This window comes from Dipodomys merriami, unplaced genomic scaffold (assembly GCF_024711535.1).
Source record: "Dipodomys merriami isolate MVZ:Mamm:240054 unplaced genomic scaffold, mDipMer1.0.p SCAF_3, whole genome shotgun sequence".
In the NCBI taxonomy this organism is placed as follows: Eukaryota; Metazoa; Chordata; class Mammalia; order Rodentia; family Heteromyidae; genus Dipodomys; species Dipodomys merriami.
In genome coordinates this window covers 28,490,588-28,506,839 of record NW_027204492.1, presented here as the reverse complement: position 1 = coordinate 28,506,839, position 16,252 = coordinate 28,490,588, and the positions used below count along the sequence as shown (strand labels likewise).

Below are 16,252 nucleotides of genomic sequence, written 5' to 3'. Positions count from 1 at the left end.
GTTCCCATTTCTTTTCATCATTATTATTATTATTATTATTATTATTATTATTATTATTATTATTATTATTATTAATTTTTATTGTAAAAAATGTTGTACAGAGGAGTTACAATTACATGAGTAGGGTAATGAGTACATTTCATAGCGAGCATTTATTTTCCCCCTACCATCACTTCCTTCTCCACCTCCCCAACTCCTCCTGCCCACCCCCACTCCCCGACATTGTAGAGTTCGTTTTCAATATAGTGTCCTTTACATCTCTTTGTCACAGTGGGTCAGCCTGCATCCTCATTTAAGCATATGGCAATATCCCTACCTCTCCCCAAATTACAAAAATATATCTACAAGGTGCAGAGTACCAGCATCAAATCCAATGAAAACAGGGGTTATACCATGGGGGAAGAACACACCGGAAACAAAAGAATCACATAGGGTACTGTAAGTACATTAAAAACACTAGCAAGAAAGAGAAAAAAAACACCTCTTGTGTCCCTGTCTTGGGGTACATTTTGCTTAACATTATCTCATATTGTTGTATGTACATAGCCTTTGACCTACTCTGCTTGTCCTAGGCATGTATTAGTCACTGCAAACAAGGGAAACCATGGGACCTATGTTTCTTTGGGCCTGGCTTAGTTCACTTAATATTTTTTCCAAGTCTCTCTATTTCCTAACAAAAGAGGCAATGTCATTTTTCCTGACAGAGGCATAGAATTCCATTGTGTGTATATATACATATATATGTACATACATATATGTATGTATATATACATACATATGTATACATATACGTATATATACATATATATGTATATATATGTATGTATATATACATCACATTTTCTTGATCCATTCATCTACTGAGGGACATCTGGGTTGGTTTTATATCTTAGCTATGGTAAATGATACTGCGATAAACATGGTTGTGCTTTGGTATGACCTTGTCTGTGATCCTTTGGGTAAATGCCCAAAAGTGAGATTTCTGGGTCATAAGGGAGCACCTAATCTTTGACAAGGGAGCTAAATAAATAGAATGGAAGAAAGACAGCCTTTTCAGTAAATGATGCTGGCAAAATTGGTTAAACACTTGTCGAAAACTAAAACTAGATCCATATATATCACCCTGCACCAGAATCAACTCCAAATAGATCAAAGACCTCGAAATAAAAGCAGTTTCCATGAAAATATTACAGGAAGGAATAGGAGAAACTCTAGGAGTTCTTGGCACAGGCTGAAATTTTCTTAATAGAGACCCAGAAGCACAACAAACCAAAGAAAGGTTGGACAAATGGGATTGCATAAGGTTGCAGAGCTTCTGCATGGCAAAGGACATAGCTAACAAGATCAATAGAAAGCCCACAGACTAGGAGAAGATCTTCACTGCCATACAACAGACAAGGGTCTCATATCTAAAATATACTTAGAACTCAAAAAACTAAATCTCCCAACAACAAATCCTCAAAGAAACAACTGCCCAATTAACAAATGGACTAAATAGAGACTTCTCTGAAGAGGAAATAAGAATGGCCAATAGACATATGAAGAAATGTTCAACCTCTCTAGCCATAAAAGAAATGCAAATCAAATATCTCGTATATGTATGAGTCAAGCGGAAAAGGTCAGATAATGTGATGTTAGGAAAATGAACCCTTAGATATGTATTTTAATGTTTTTTTCTTTCATGCATGTGTTTCTAACGCATTTATAAGATTATCTCTTTGTTGCTTTATATGTCCCTCCCCCAGAGTATAACCCCTGCCTTCACTATATTTGATGTCGGTATAACTTGTGGAGGAGATGGGGAAAAACAAGTCGTTTAAGGATACAGGTGGACCTGTTGCAACAATGAGAAGTACAAGTTGTCATGTCCAAAACCAGCTTTACAACATTGGTGGGGGGGTAGGGGGGGAGGAATGGGGGGGAGGCTGGGAAGGGATGTGAAGGTTAAACAAAGGAGGAGGCTGCAATGCTTGATAAGAAATGTACGCATTATCCTGCCCATTTAATTGTAACCCCTCTGAACAGTATGTTCACAAAAAATAAAATAAAATAAAATAAAAAAAGAAATGCAAATCAAGACAATGCTGAGGTTACACCTCACCCGGCTAAAATGGCTATAATCAAGAAATCTAATAACAACAGATGCTGGAGGGTTTGTGGCCAAAAGGAAACCCTACTGCATTGTTGGTGGAAGTGTAAACTTGTTTAATCACTTTGCAAAGCAGTATAGAGGTTCCTCAAAAGACTCCACATAGGTTCTCATTTCCTATACATGTAAACCCTTGAGGAACACACTTAAGCCATAACCAGACCATAGCACATCATAATCTAATTTGAGAATAGTTTATCACCCCAAAAAGAAAACCTGTATGCTCCTCATGTTCCAAATCTACCCATTGACGTTAAAAATGATACAAATGACTTAACAGATCAGGCCAAAGCAAAAAGCAATTCACAGAAAGAGAATATATATTGGGGGAAAAGATTCAACTTAATAGGAAATGGAAAAGAACATAAGGAGATGTTCTATTTCTCCTACATGACTAGCCAAAATGAAAAACAGGAGGCTGGGAAGGTGGCTCAGTGGTAGAGTGCTTGCCTTGCATGCATGAGGCCCTGGGTTCGATTCCTCAGCACCACATAAGCAGAAAAAAAAAATGAAAAATGGGTAACATCCACTACAGGCATTGTCATTCATATCTGTTAGGATAATGAATTGTTACAATCATTTTGGAAAATAATCTGATACTATGTTAACTTTTTATTTTTTATTTATTTTTTGGGGGTGGGTCCGGTTGTGGGGCTTGAACTCTGGGCCTGGGCACTGTCCCTCAGCTCTTCAGCTCAAGGCTAGCGCTCTACCACTTGAGCCACGGCGCCACTTCCGGCTTTTTTCTTTTTGCTTATGTGGTGCTGAGGAATAAAACTCAGGGCCTCATGCATGCAAGGCAAGCGCTCTACCACTGAGCCACCTTCCCAGGCCCTATGTTAACTTTTTAAAGCACATATGATTGAGACCAGTAACCTCACTTTGGGAAAATCTATCCTATAGATCTTAAAGGACCAAATGCTAAGTGTGATAGATAGATAGATAGATAGATAGATAGATAGATAGATAGATAGATAGATAGATAGATAGATAGACAGACAGACAGACAGACTGACTGACTGACTGATTTTTAGTAGCTAGGAGTATAGGTACCATGTGCCATCGTGCCCAGCTTGTAGTATAATTTGAAGTTCAATATTTTGATGCCTCTAGCATTGCTGCCTTTGCTCAGGGCTGCTTTGGCCATTCAGAATCTTTTATGATTTCATATGAATTTTAGGATTGATTTTTCTATCTCAGTGAAGAATGACATATCTATAATGTACCTTTTTGATATTCACCTCCACATCACTCTCTCCTTTCTCCCTCCTACTACCCACTGATGCCTCCCCAAATATTCCCCCTTTTACATTATGATATATTACTATTACTTTAGGCCTAGATTCTATATATGAGTGAAAACATGTGCTCACTTTGGCTAACTATTCTTTTACCTAATTCCATCACAAACTTCTACTCCTGGCTACTGTCTCTAAAATGGAATCCCAAAAGATCAGGTCCACCTCACTGAGAGATTTTCAGGTGTTCTAACCAGAAATAGATAGTTTCATTTCTTTTTTTTAAATTTAATTTTATTTTATTTGTGAACATACTGTACAGAGGGGTTACAATTACCTGGGCAGGATAACGCGTACATTTCTTACCAAGCATTGCAGCCTCCTCTTTTGGTTTACCCTTCACATCCCTTCCCAGCCTCCCCCCTCCCCCCCAATCCCAATCCTTCTCCTTCCCCTCCCCTCCCCCCCCCACCCCCCGCACCGACGTTGTGAAGCTCGTTTTGGACATGACAACTTGTACTTCTCATTGTTGCAATAGGTCCACCTGTATCCTTGAACAACTGGTTTTTCCCCATCTCCTCCACAAGTTATACTGACATCAAATATAGTGAACGCAGGGGTTATACTGTGGGGGAGGGACATACAAAGCAACAAAGAGATAATCTTATAAATGCGTTAGAAACACATGCAGGAAAGAAAAAAACATTAAAATACATATCTAAGGGTTCATTTTCCTGACATCACATTATCTGACCTTTTCCGCTTCACTCATACATATACTAGATATTGCAAATAAGGGAAACCATGGGACCTATGTTTCTTTGGGCCTGGCTTACTTCACTTAATATAATTTTTTCCAAGTTTTTCATTTCCTAACAAATGGGGCAGTGTCATTCTTTCTGATGGAGGCATAGAATTCCATTGTGTATATATACCACATTTTCTTGATCCATTCATCTACTGAGGGGCATCTGGGTTGGTTCCATATCTTAGCTATGGTAAATAATGCTGCAATAAACATAGTTGTGCTGGTAGCTTTAGTGTGGTCTTGTTTGTAAACATTTGGGTAAATGCCCAAAAGTGGGATTGCTGGGTCATAGGGGAGTTCTATGTGAAGTCTTTTGAGGAACCTCCATACTGCTTTCCAAAGTGGTTGAACAAGTTTACATTCCCACCAACAATGAAGTAAGGTTCCTTTCTGTCCACATCCCCTCCAGCATCTGTTGTTGTTAGAGTTCTTGATTTTTGCCGTTCTAACTGGGGTGAGGTGATATCTCAATGTTGTTTTGATTTGCATTTCTTTTATGGCTAGGGATGTTGAACATTTCTTCATGTGTCTATTGGCCATCCTTCTTTCTTCTTCAGAGAAGTTTCTCTTTAAGTCTTTAGCCCACTTATTTATTGTTTCTTTGAGGATTTGTTGTTGGGGGGGTTAATTTTTTGAGTTCCAAGTATATTTTAGATATGAGACCCTTGTCCGTTGTATGGCTAGTAAAGATCTTCTCCCAATCCGTGGGCTTTCTATTGATCTTGCTAGCTATGTCATTTGCCCTGCAGAAGCTCTGCAACTTTATGCAATCCCATTTGTCCAACCTTTCTTTGATTTGTTGTGTTTCTGGGTCAGATAGTTTCATTTCTTTCTTCTTTGAATCACTTTTCTTTCTTTCATCTTATTGTAAGAAGTTTGAGCATTGTATTGAATAACAGTGAAAAGAGTGTATACCCTACATTTATTTTTTACTTTATAGGAAATGGTTTCAGTTTTTTTCCATTTCATAAGATGTTGGCTATATGTTTGTAATCTATAGGCTTTATTATATTGAGGTACATTTCTCCTAGTTCTAGTTTCTTCAGAACTCTTATCATTTGATTAAATACTTTTTCTGCATCTATTGAGATGATTATGTGAAAAATCATTTGATTATAAATATGTGGATTTATTTCCAGTATTTATATTCTGCCACATTGTCTAAGTGTCTGTTTTTATGTCAATACCATGTTGCTTAGGTGACTGGCTCTATTATACTTGTTTCTTTCTTTTTTTTTTTTTGAGGTAGTGGGATCAAATCCAGAACCTTTTGCATGCTAATCAATTGTTTTATCAAAGAACTATAACTTTAGCTCTGTTTTTTGAGTCTCATTCTGCCTCAGCTTGGCATTGAACTTGCTATGCAACCCAGACTGGCCTCCAACTTGCCATCCTCTTTGTTTCTTAGTAGTGGGATAATGTGCACTATCATGCATTGTTGGCTATGTAACAATTTTTGAATTTGAATGCTAGATGGTTTTGGTTATTGGGGATCCTTTTGTGGTTCCAGATTATTTTTTATTGTTCTATATTTTTCCTGTGAAACAAATGTTATTGGAATTTTGACAAATTACATTAAATTTGTAGGTCATTTGGGTTGTATTTAGCATTTTAATAATATTTATTCTGCCAATATATGAATATGGGAATGCCTTCCATTTATTTGTGTTTTCCTTAATATCTTTTATCAATGTTCTGATAGTTTTCAGTTTAAAGCTGCTTTATCTCTTTGGTTAAATTTATTCCTAAGTGTTTCTTGTAGTTGTTATGAGAAAGACTGTATTCTTAATATCTTTTTTAAGTAGTTTATAGAAAGACTGCTGAGTTTTGCATCTTAATTTGATACCCTAAATTCACTTATTAATTTTTGTATTTTTTGGTAGACATTTTGGAGCAGATATAATTTGTATTTGAGATGTCTCTCAAAGGCCTGTGTGGAACTTTTAGGAAATGAGGCTTAGTGGGAGGTTCTTGAGTTGGTGAGGACACAATCTCAGAGGGAATTATGGGATCACAGCCCTCTCCCTGTCTCTATTTGCCTCCTGGTCATGAAATAAGTAGTTGTGAGATTTTAGGAATAAGACTGCATCTACAAGGTTTAAAATACTCTAATTTAGTTTCTAAAATAGTGTCACAGGAGGCCATCCCATGACACTATTCTGTCAGAAGAAAGAGGACATGTCACTATGTTCCTGCCATGCAGTGGGAAAAGTCCAAATTACTTCTTTGACTTCCTTTCATACCCAAAGAGAGGTAGCTGATTGTGAGTGGAGGTCTAGCTCTCCATACAGGCTCTACTGATTACATCTGCTCGAGAAGTATAAAAAGATGTGTTACTGTTCTCTATATGTAGTTTCTACTGACACCATTAGGAGAGGTTGCCTCTTTACTTTTAGGTAGTGCTAAAGTCCTGGCTCTCTTCTTGGCTTTCTCTACTATTTCCTGGCTGGAAGATTTGAATACACTGTTATAACCTTGTGTGTATGTAAACATCTAGGCTCCTCAGTAGGACATTTTTGTTGTGTTTGACTGGAGTAGAACAGTTATTGCCTTTTCTGATCTCTTGCTTAGAGAAAGCAGGTTTTCTTTGAGGTTTGTTTACTGTGTTCTTCAATTCAAAGTCTAGGATATATGAGCTTTTAAAAAATCCAAGGAACTCACCACTATATTAAATCCCAAGATCCTTAGAGAGTGTAATCTTTACCCACTTATCATAGTCTTCCTATATTTTTTATGTGTACTGTCAAGAGTTTTTTATTGTACATAGTGGGAGAAATAGTACAGAATGTGTGCAGTGAACCTTCTTAAAAGCAGAAGTCCCAGAGTTATTTTTCAAATGATTACTTCCAACACATTACGATTTAGTATGTCCCCCAAAAGTTCATGTAGCAGTATTGAGAGGTGGGGTCTAGTATAAAGTATTTGAGTCAGGGGGCCAGAGATCCCATAAATGGGTTAATGCCTTTCTTACATCAGTGTTTTCAGTAATGTGTGACTGGATTAGTTACAACAAGAATAGGTTGTTATAAAGCAACTCCATCCCTTATGTTCTCTTTTGAATGTGCCTAATTCCCCATCTACTTTCCTCCATGAATTAAAGCAGTAGGAAGCCTCACTAAAAACTGAGAAGTCAGAAATTGCCAACCTTCAGAACTGTGAAACGTAATAAACTTTTATTCTGTATAAACCAGATGTTCAATGGAAATACCACAATCATATCTCTTTGTACTATAAATACATGCCAATAAAAAAGTTGTTCTGTTATAGAAACAGAATATGGACTAAGACATAAATCAAAGGTCAAAATATTTTTCCATTATTAGTCTTCTTCAGCATCAAAAAAATGTGCAGACTTCATTAACTTGCCCATGTAATTGTAACCCCTCTGTACGGTATTTTCACAATAAAATAATTTTTTTTAAATATACAGACTTAGGGCTGGGAAGGTGGCTCAGTGGTAGAGCGCTTGCCTTGCATACATGAGGCCCTGGGTTCGATTCCTCAACACCACATAAGCAAAAAGAAAAAAAGCCAGAAGTGGTGCTGTGGCTCAAGTGGTAGAGCGCTAGCCTTGAGCTGAAGAGCTGAGGGACAGAGCCCAGGCCCAGAGTTCAGGCCCCACGACTGGACCCAAAAAATAAAAAATAAAAGAAATAAAAATATGCAGACTTGAGAATCTCTCTGAGAAAATAATATTGTTGTATTAATACCTCTTCAAGAAATTAGGAAACCCCTAGTACTCACCTTAAAAATAATGTTTGAGGGGCTGGGAAGGTGGCTCAGTGGTAGAGTGCTTGCCTTGCATGCCTGAGGCCCTGGGTTCAATTCCTCAGCACCACATAAGAAAAAAGAAAAAAGCCGGAAGTGGTGCTGTGGCTCAAGTGGTAGAGCGCTAGCCTTGAACTGAAGAGCTGAGGGACAGCCCCCAGGCCCAGAGTTCAGGCCCCATGACTGGAACCCCCCCCCAAAAAAAATAATGTTTGAGCTGCAACATGTTTTTTTCAGACAGAGGTCAAAGGGAGGGGTAGTGGGGGAGCAGGGGAGCAAATGAATGGAAAGAGGAAGGTGTGGGTGAATACAATCATTATATTCAATGCACACATGTAAAAATGGGTGGGGTTGTCAAATTGAAAATTCCTTGTACAACTACTTTAAGATAATTTTTAAATTAATAATTAATAATTAATAATAATAATATTTGGAGTTGTTTGTGTCCATTCCTATTCATCAGGGTTTTTTCTCTATAGATCACTATAGGGGGAAAAACGTTTATCTACAAAAGTGAACATCCTCCTTAGCAGCTCTAGATGAAGCAAAACAAAACAATAACAACAACAAAACCTCAGGAGAATAATACCTGCAAAATTTGAGGGAAAATGACTTTGAAGCTAGAATTCCATATTCACCAAACATATAAAAAAAGAAGACATTTTCAGCATTTAAAAAATGGAAATGTTTCTTCTTAGTTATGTTCTCTGCAAAAATTACTACTTGAGGATGCATTCCAACTATCACAAAAAGATATTCAAGGAAGAAGAAGACCTGGAATCTGAGCAACCAAGACACTAACTCAGCAATAAAATAGACAAAAATCTTTAAATGATAGCTGTGTGGGAGGGAGGCCTAAAAAGAGCCAGTACACATCACAGCATTTAACAAGTACTTTTTGCAAACAGCTGGAAGATACAAGTAAGATAGTGGCAAAGATACATATATTTTCTGCAATGTATATTACTAATATCTATATCATATATTGTTACATATATATTATTATATATTAGATATATATCATATATATCTGCTATATATATGCTAAGAAAATAAAATGTCATCAAAAGTCATCCATATGCCCTGGTTTCAACTTCCAGCAATAAAAGAAAATATGAAATTATATGAAATGTAGTAAAAAATAGATATAGTGTAAGGAAAAATTAAGAGTTGAACTGGGAAGTTATGCTATTAGTTTCAAATGGCCTAGGTATAGAGAAGCATAGGATTACATCTTTTGACATATTTTGATACTGCAGCAAAAAATATTTACAAAATATTTTATGTGACTCTCAGAATCAACATACAAAGAGTGAAAGACAAACATAGCAGCTGGGGGCTACTATAGGCTCACATCTATAATATTAGCTACTCAGGAGACTGAGATCTAAGGATCAAGGTTTGAAGCCAACCCGGGTAGAAAAGTCTGTGAGACTCTTATCACCAATTAATCATTAAAAAAAAATCATTTAAGCCATAGGTCAAGGGATAGCTTGCTAGCTTTAAGCTAAAAACACTCAGGGAAATCGCCCAATCCCTGAGTTCAAGCCTAAGGACAGTTGCCAAAAAAAAAAATAGTTATAGAATAGGATATAAATGTGAAAATAGCATAAACTTTAACAATGTAAAACTAAAAATTGGCAGTAGTTGGGAGTCATTTTTTCATTTGACATAGACAGTTAAGAAGGAAATGTAAATAGAAGTTTACCTATATTATGCAAAGAATTAAATAATTGAGGGGTTACAAAACAGAACTAAATTTCTTTGTTCTTTTTTTGGTCTTGGAGCCTGAATTCAGGGCCTGGGGGCTGTCCCTGAGCTCATTTGCGCAAGGTTAGTGCTCTAGCACTTTAAGCCACAGCACCACTTCCAGTTTTCTGGTAGTTAATTGGAGATAAGAGGAAAATTGGAGTTGAGTCTCACCGACATTCTTGCCCAGACTGGCTTCAAACTGCAATCATTAGACCTCAGCCTCCTGAGTAGATAGGATTACAGGCGTGAGCCACCAACACTCAACTGAGAACTAAATTTCTTATCTGACATAATGGGAAGTTGATATTGTCCAAAGATGAAAATAATAGATATTTTTAACTGCAAACATGTGATGAATTTGAGGCAAAGGAATGGAGAGAGAAAGGGTGGACAACTATAGTCATAATATTCAATATACATATGTATAAATGGAACCAGATAACTAGAAGGGATAGGTGGAGTGGGGAGTGAAGGGAGAGGAGGGGAAGAGAGAGGAGAGGGAGAAAAGAGGGAAGGGAGAGGAAGGAGGGAAGAGGGAAGGAAAGAGGAGCAGAGGGAGAGGGAAGAGTTAGAGAGGAGGGGGAGCAAAGGAGGAGAGGAGAGGAGGAGAGGGAGGAGGGATAAAGGAAAGAAGGAAAGGGCAGGAGGGAGAGGAGGAGGGGAGGGGAGGGGAGGGAGAGGAGGAAGAGGAAGGGGAGAGGAGGAGGATGGATGGTGAGGGATAAAACGAGGGAGAGGGGGAGGGATGAGGGAGAAGAGTGGATGGGGAGGAGGAGGAGGGGAAAGGAGATAAGAGCAGGGGATGATGGTGATGGAGGGGAGGACAGAGAGGTGTGGATAGGTGAGGAGGAGGAGGAGGAGGAGTGGATGGGATGAGTGAGAGGAGGACGTAGATGGGTGGACAGGGGAGGAAGGGGAGGGGAGGACAGTAAGGGAGGGAAGGAGGGAGTGGAGGAGGGAAAGAGGAAGGGAGGATGGTGTGGGGAGGAAGAGGAGGACTATGAGGGAAGGGAGGAGAGAGATGGGTGGACAGGGGAGGAGGGGGAAGAGAGGATGATGAGGGCAGGAAGAAAGGGGAGAGGAGGATGGTGAGGGAGGGGAGGAGGAGAGGACAGTGAAGGGGAGGAGGGAGAAAGGGAGGGGAGGACGATGAGGGAGGGGAGGAGGGAGAGGGGTGGGTGGGGATAAAGAGGGGGAAGGGGCAGGAAGAGGAGGGGGGAAGGGAAGGAAGAAGGGGAAGGGGAGGAGGGAGAGGAGTGGGCAGGGAGAGGGAAGGGGGAGGGTACATAGGTGAGGGGGGGAGGGGTGAATGGAGAGGAGGAGGGGGTAGGGAAGAGAGGACAGTGAAGGAAGGAAGGAGGGAGAGGGGAGGACAATGAGGGATGGGAGAAGGGAAAAGGGTGAACATGGGAGGATGGGGAGGGAGGGGAGGAGGGGGAGGGGAAATGGTGTGGGAGGGGAGGAGGGAGAGGGGTGGACAAAGGAGGAGGGGGAGGACTGAGGGAGGAGAGGAGGGAAAGGGGTAGATGGGGAAGAGGGGGGAGGATGGTGAGGGAGGGAAGGAGGGAGAGTGGTGGACAGGAGAGCAGGAGAGGGAGGGGAAGATAGTGAGGGAGTGGAAGAGAGGGAGAAGAGGAAGGTGAGAGAAAGGAGGAGGGAGAGGGGTGGACAGGAGAGGAGGATCTAGATGGGGAAAGGAGGATGGTGAGGGAGTGGAGGAGAGCGTGGACAAGAGAGGAGAGGGGAAGGGAGGAGAATGAGGAAGGGGGAAGGGAAAGGGAGGGGAGGAGGAAGAGGGGCGGATTGCAGAGGGGATGGGGGAGGGAAGGACTGTGAAAGAGGAGAAGAGGATGGTGAGATAGTGAAGTAAGGAAAGAGGAGGAAGGTTAGGGGAGGATGGTGAGGGAGGGGAAGAGGGTAGGAGTGGATGGGGAGGATAGAGGGGGAGGGGAGGAATGTGAGGAAGGGGGAAGGGAGAGGGAGAGGAGGAGGGAGAGAAGGGGAGAGGTAATGAAGGGGGAGGGTATGTAGAGGGGTCTGAAGCTAGGAGAAGTACTAAAGCAATGCTGTTTCCCCTCTTCTATACTCCTCTCCCCTCCCCCTGCCTCCACATTAGTCAGGATGGTGCTTTTGCTGTGTAACTCCTTCCTTGGTCAGTGACTGGCTGGCTGGGAGAGTAGCTTTCTGACCTAACAATGACTATGGGGTGCCCACCCTGTCCTGGGTGGGTATATATTTAACTGTCCTGAGACTTGGGGGTCAAACTCCAGGCTATGAACAAGAAACGATGGCCAGAATGATCCCACGGAGCAGGGCTGCTGCCGCTGGCCATAAAAGACCCTCAGTCGGGCGAGGAAAAGCAAACAAACGTGGGAGAAAGAAGAGAAGGGCCTTTTATACACCTCGGTATAAGAGAAAGGTGAGGTGATCCACCCCAGGTTCTTCCTCATTCCCCTTGACTTCTCCAAGATCCTCCTGTCCTAGACACAGAATGTTCCAGCCCTCACCCCTCCTGTGAATGCCCTGGTCCCATCTCCGCTCCAGCCTCTTCTCTCCATCCAGTCCCTTCCTAACAACTTCCTGTCATCCTCCCAGGTCCGGAGATCAGCCCGGAAGGGTCTCAAAGGCCGTGGTCGAGTGGGGTGAGGAACTCGTAATCAGCCACCAGACCCAAGAAAGGAAAAGGACCAGTCAAGATCTAGTTCAAGGGATAACAACGCCAGGGACATGCCTCAATATCATCTACAACATCTCTAGATCTCTGGCCATGAACACTTGGTCTGTCCTCTTCTAAAGGGGTCACGGGGTGAAATAAACCCACCGAGTAGACAATGTGATATGTGTTTCTCTGTGCTCTGGGAGGGAGAAGAAAAGGGGAGAAGGGAGTGAGTGGAAAGGGAGGGAGGGGAGTCCTCCGGGGGTGGCTGTCCAATCGACAGGTGCACAGTGTACCAGACATGGAGGAATAGGACCCATGGAAGGGGAGAGGGAAAATGACTTTCTCCCTTAGTAGTTTGCCCCATAGGAGAAGGAAAGGATGCTACTTGTGATCCATCATCAAGTTGATTAAAATTATATATTTCTGTGTGAAATACAATTGTGAAATGCCTTTAGAGAGTTAACATACATAAAGATGAAGCAGATCTGGGGTGTGGACACTTGTAGGATGGGGGAAGACAAGAGAGGGTAAAGGAATATAATCGGAATAGTTTATGTATGTGCATGAAAATGGCATAATGAAACCTGGTGAGATTGCTTAGGGAAAGTGTGAGGGAAGGAGGGTTAAGGGAGAGTGACAGAGGGAGTGGCTCTGATCAAGGCCCATTGTTTGCATAAGCAGATGTGTCACAATGAGCAGTGAGTTTCCTGTGCTTGGCAGCAACCTGTGGGTACAGAGTATGTGAAGGGAGATGCAGTGTATATGGTGGTGGTATCCCTCCAAGAAACAACACACAAAGTGATCTCCCCAAGGACACCTGCCTCATAGTATTATTTGTTTCCTCCAACTTAGTAAGGTAAGCAACTAATGGTCCTCTGAAGTACCCAGAATGTTTGAGAGGTTTTTTTTTGGGGGGGGGGTGGGGGAGGTAAAGATCAAGGGGTTGAACGATGGGCATAGGGACAAGAAGGGTGGGGAAATAGTTATAATATTCAATGTACCTGTGTGAAAATGGAACACATGAACTTGAGAGGATGAGTGGAGTTGGGAAGGATGGAGGAGAATGATGGAAGAAGTGACATTGATCAAGATACATTTTACTTATAAATTATATTGAACTGAAACACTTTTAACTAGTATATGTCTGAGTCAAGCAGAAAAGGTCAGATAAGTTGATGTTAGGGAAATGAACCCTAAGTTATGTATTCAAATGTTTTTTTTCTTTCATGCGATTGTTTCTAACACATTTATAAGATTATTTCTTTGTTGCTTTGTATGTCCCTCCCCCATGGTATAACCCCTGCTTTCGCTGTATTTGATGTTGGTATAATTTGTGAAGGGGAAGGGAAAAAACAAATTGTTTAAATAGGGATACAGGTGGACCCATTGCAACAATGAGATGTACAAGTCGTTATGTCGAAAACGAACTTTACAGCTTTGGTGGGGGGGAGGAGGGGGGGTTGGGGGGAGGATGGGATGGGAAGAGGAAACAAAGGAGGAGGCTACAATGCTTGATAAGAAATGTACTCATTATCTTGCCCATGTAATTGTAACCCCTCTGTACAGTATTTTTCACAATAAATAAAAATAAATTAAAAAAAAACACTTTTGTAAAACTACTTGATAATCTTTCTGTACTGATCCTGGAGTTTGAACTCAGGGCCTGGGTGCTGTCCCTGAGCTTTTTTTTCTCAAGGCTAGTGTTCTACAGTCACCGCTTTACTCCTAGATCTTTGGTGGTTAATAGAAGATAACAGTTTCATGGGCTTTCCTGTGGGGGCCTTTGAACTGTTTAATTCTCAGATCTCAATCTCCTGAATAGCTAGGATTAGCACTGTAAACCACCAGTGCCATCTTGAAGATAATTTTTTTAAATAAAGGGGTCCTAAGGCCAGTGCCAATGGCTGATGCCTGTAATCCTAGTTACTCTGACAATTGACATCTGAAGATTACACAGTTCAAAGCTAGCCCAGGCAGGAAAGTCCATGAGATTTTGATCTCCTGTTAATTGTCAAAAAGCTGGAGGTAGACCTGTGGTTCATGGTAGTAGAATGAGATACTTGACCAGAAAAAGCTAAGTGATAGTGCCCAGCCTGATTTCAAGCCATAGTATAAGCCAAAAGAAATGGAGGTACTAAAGCGGTACTCTGCTTCTCCAACTGCAACTTCTGCTCTTCTCAACTTTAACCCTTTCTCCTTAACCCCTTCCAACCCTTACAGGACATGATGGTGCCCTATGATATTTTTGTGCTCCATAACGTGCTAGCCCCTCCCTGGTCAGTGATAAGCTGGCTAGGTGAGTGGCTTGCTGACCTAACAATGCCTAGGAGTGTGGCCACTCTGTCCTGGTTGGGCATACTTTTTAAAATCCCAAGGATCCCTTCAAGCTGTGAGCAAGAAACCATGGCCAGAACCATGATTCCACAGAGGAGGGTTGCCGCTGCTTGCCATAAGAGAACCTTACTCCATGGAGGACAATCAAACAAACGTAGAAGAAAGTGCAGCAGGGCCCTAAGAAGACCTGGGAAAGGAAAGGTGAGGTGATCCACCCCAGGTTCTCCCTCATTCCCCTTGACTTCTACAAGATCTTCCGTGTGGCACAGAATGTTCCCAGCCCTCACCCCTCCTGTGAATTCCCTGTTCCCATCTCCCTTCCACCCTCTTCTCTCCATCCAGTGCCTTTCTAAGAACTTCCCGTTGTCCTTTCAGATCCGTAGAACAGCCAAGAAGTGTCTCAAGCGCCATACCCAGCGTGGGATAAACAAATAAGCTGCCACCAGGCCCAAGAAAGAAAGAGGGCCAGTGAAGATCTAGTTAAGGAGATCAAGAGAACCAGGCCAGGTATGTGCCTCATCATCATCTACAGCATCTCTAGATCCCTGGCCATGAACAACTTGTCTGCCCTCTTTCTAAAGGGGACATGGGTTTATAAAAATAAACCCATTATATTGATGTAATATGTGTTTGTGTGCTCTGTGCTGATGGGGAGGGAGAGGGAAGGAAAGGGGAGAAGGTGGTGAGTGGGAAAGGAGGGAGGTACTCTGTGGGTGTCCTCTGGGGGTGATTGTCCAATCGACAGGTGCACAATGAACCAGACATGGAAGAATAGAACCAACCCATGGGAGGTGACAGGGAAGACAACTTTCTCCCTTAATACTTTGCTAAGAGGCATAGGTCAGTCACTCAGTGCCCTTTCCTAGCTGTTAGCTTCCAGTCCACCAGATTGTGAACTGTTTTGCCCTACCTACCACCTGCTCCTCAGAAGGATGTTTTGCCTCACCAAAGTGCAAGAGCAATAGCACCAAGTGTTCATGGACTGAAACCATGTGACATAATGCATGCTTCCTTCTTTAAGTGTTTTCTATCAGGTATTTGTCATACCAACTAAAATTCTAACATACCCTTAATCTATTCAACATACTGCATTATGAGGAAGCATGGTTTTGATTACATCTGGACAAAAATAACAGCCATGATTGGAGTCTCAGTCCTGTAATCTCAGCACTCAGGAGCTGAGACAGAAGGATCAGGAGTTTGAGACCCATCTGGCTACATAGCAAAGCCCTATCTTGACACCCTCCTCCTCAAAAAAAGAAAGAAAGAGAGAGAGAAGCTTAGTAGATATAATCCCATTGAGTTTTAGTCACCAAGTGCTTCTAGGAGACATACCTTACATTTCTTACTAATATCACCACTCTCTCCCAACTGGTCACAGCATGCTAATCATTAAAGTCAACATTTGTCTGACTAATTCACTTTCTTCATCTGGACCATTTTCTTCCCCAATTATCTCTATCTCATTCTTTAGAGACAGTGACATGTCCACAGCTGGCTAATCTGACTGTGGACTCCAATTTGTGTAACAACTCTAGAGTACA

The 16,252-nt window shown here is 41.5% G+C and overlaps 1 long non-coding RNA gene across 1 annotated transcript; it reads left to right on the top strand.

Annotated features, from left to right (window-relative positions):
- Nucleotides 1–13,123: 13,123 nt before the first annotated feature.
- On the top strand, nucleotides 13,124–15,293 carry LOC138839393 (uncharacterized). Its single transcript, XR_011375959.1, has 3 exons — nucleotides 13,124–13,230; nucleotides 14,595–14,909; nucleotides 15,084–15,293. It is a non-coding gene; the product is annotated as an uncharacterized lncRNA (long non-coding RNA).
- Nucleotides 15,294–16,252: the final 959 nt, after the last annotated feature.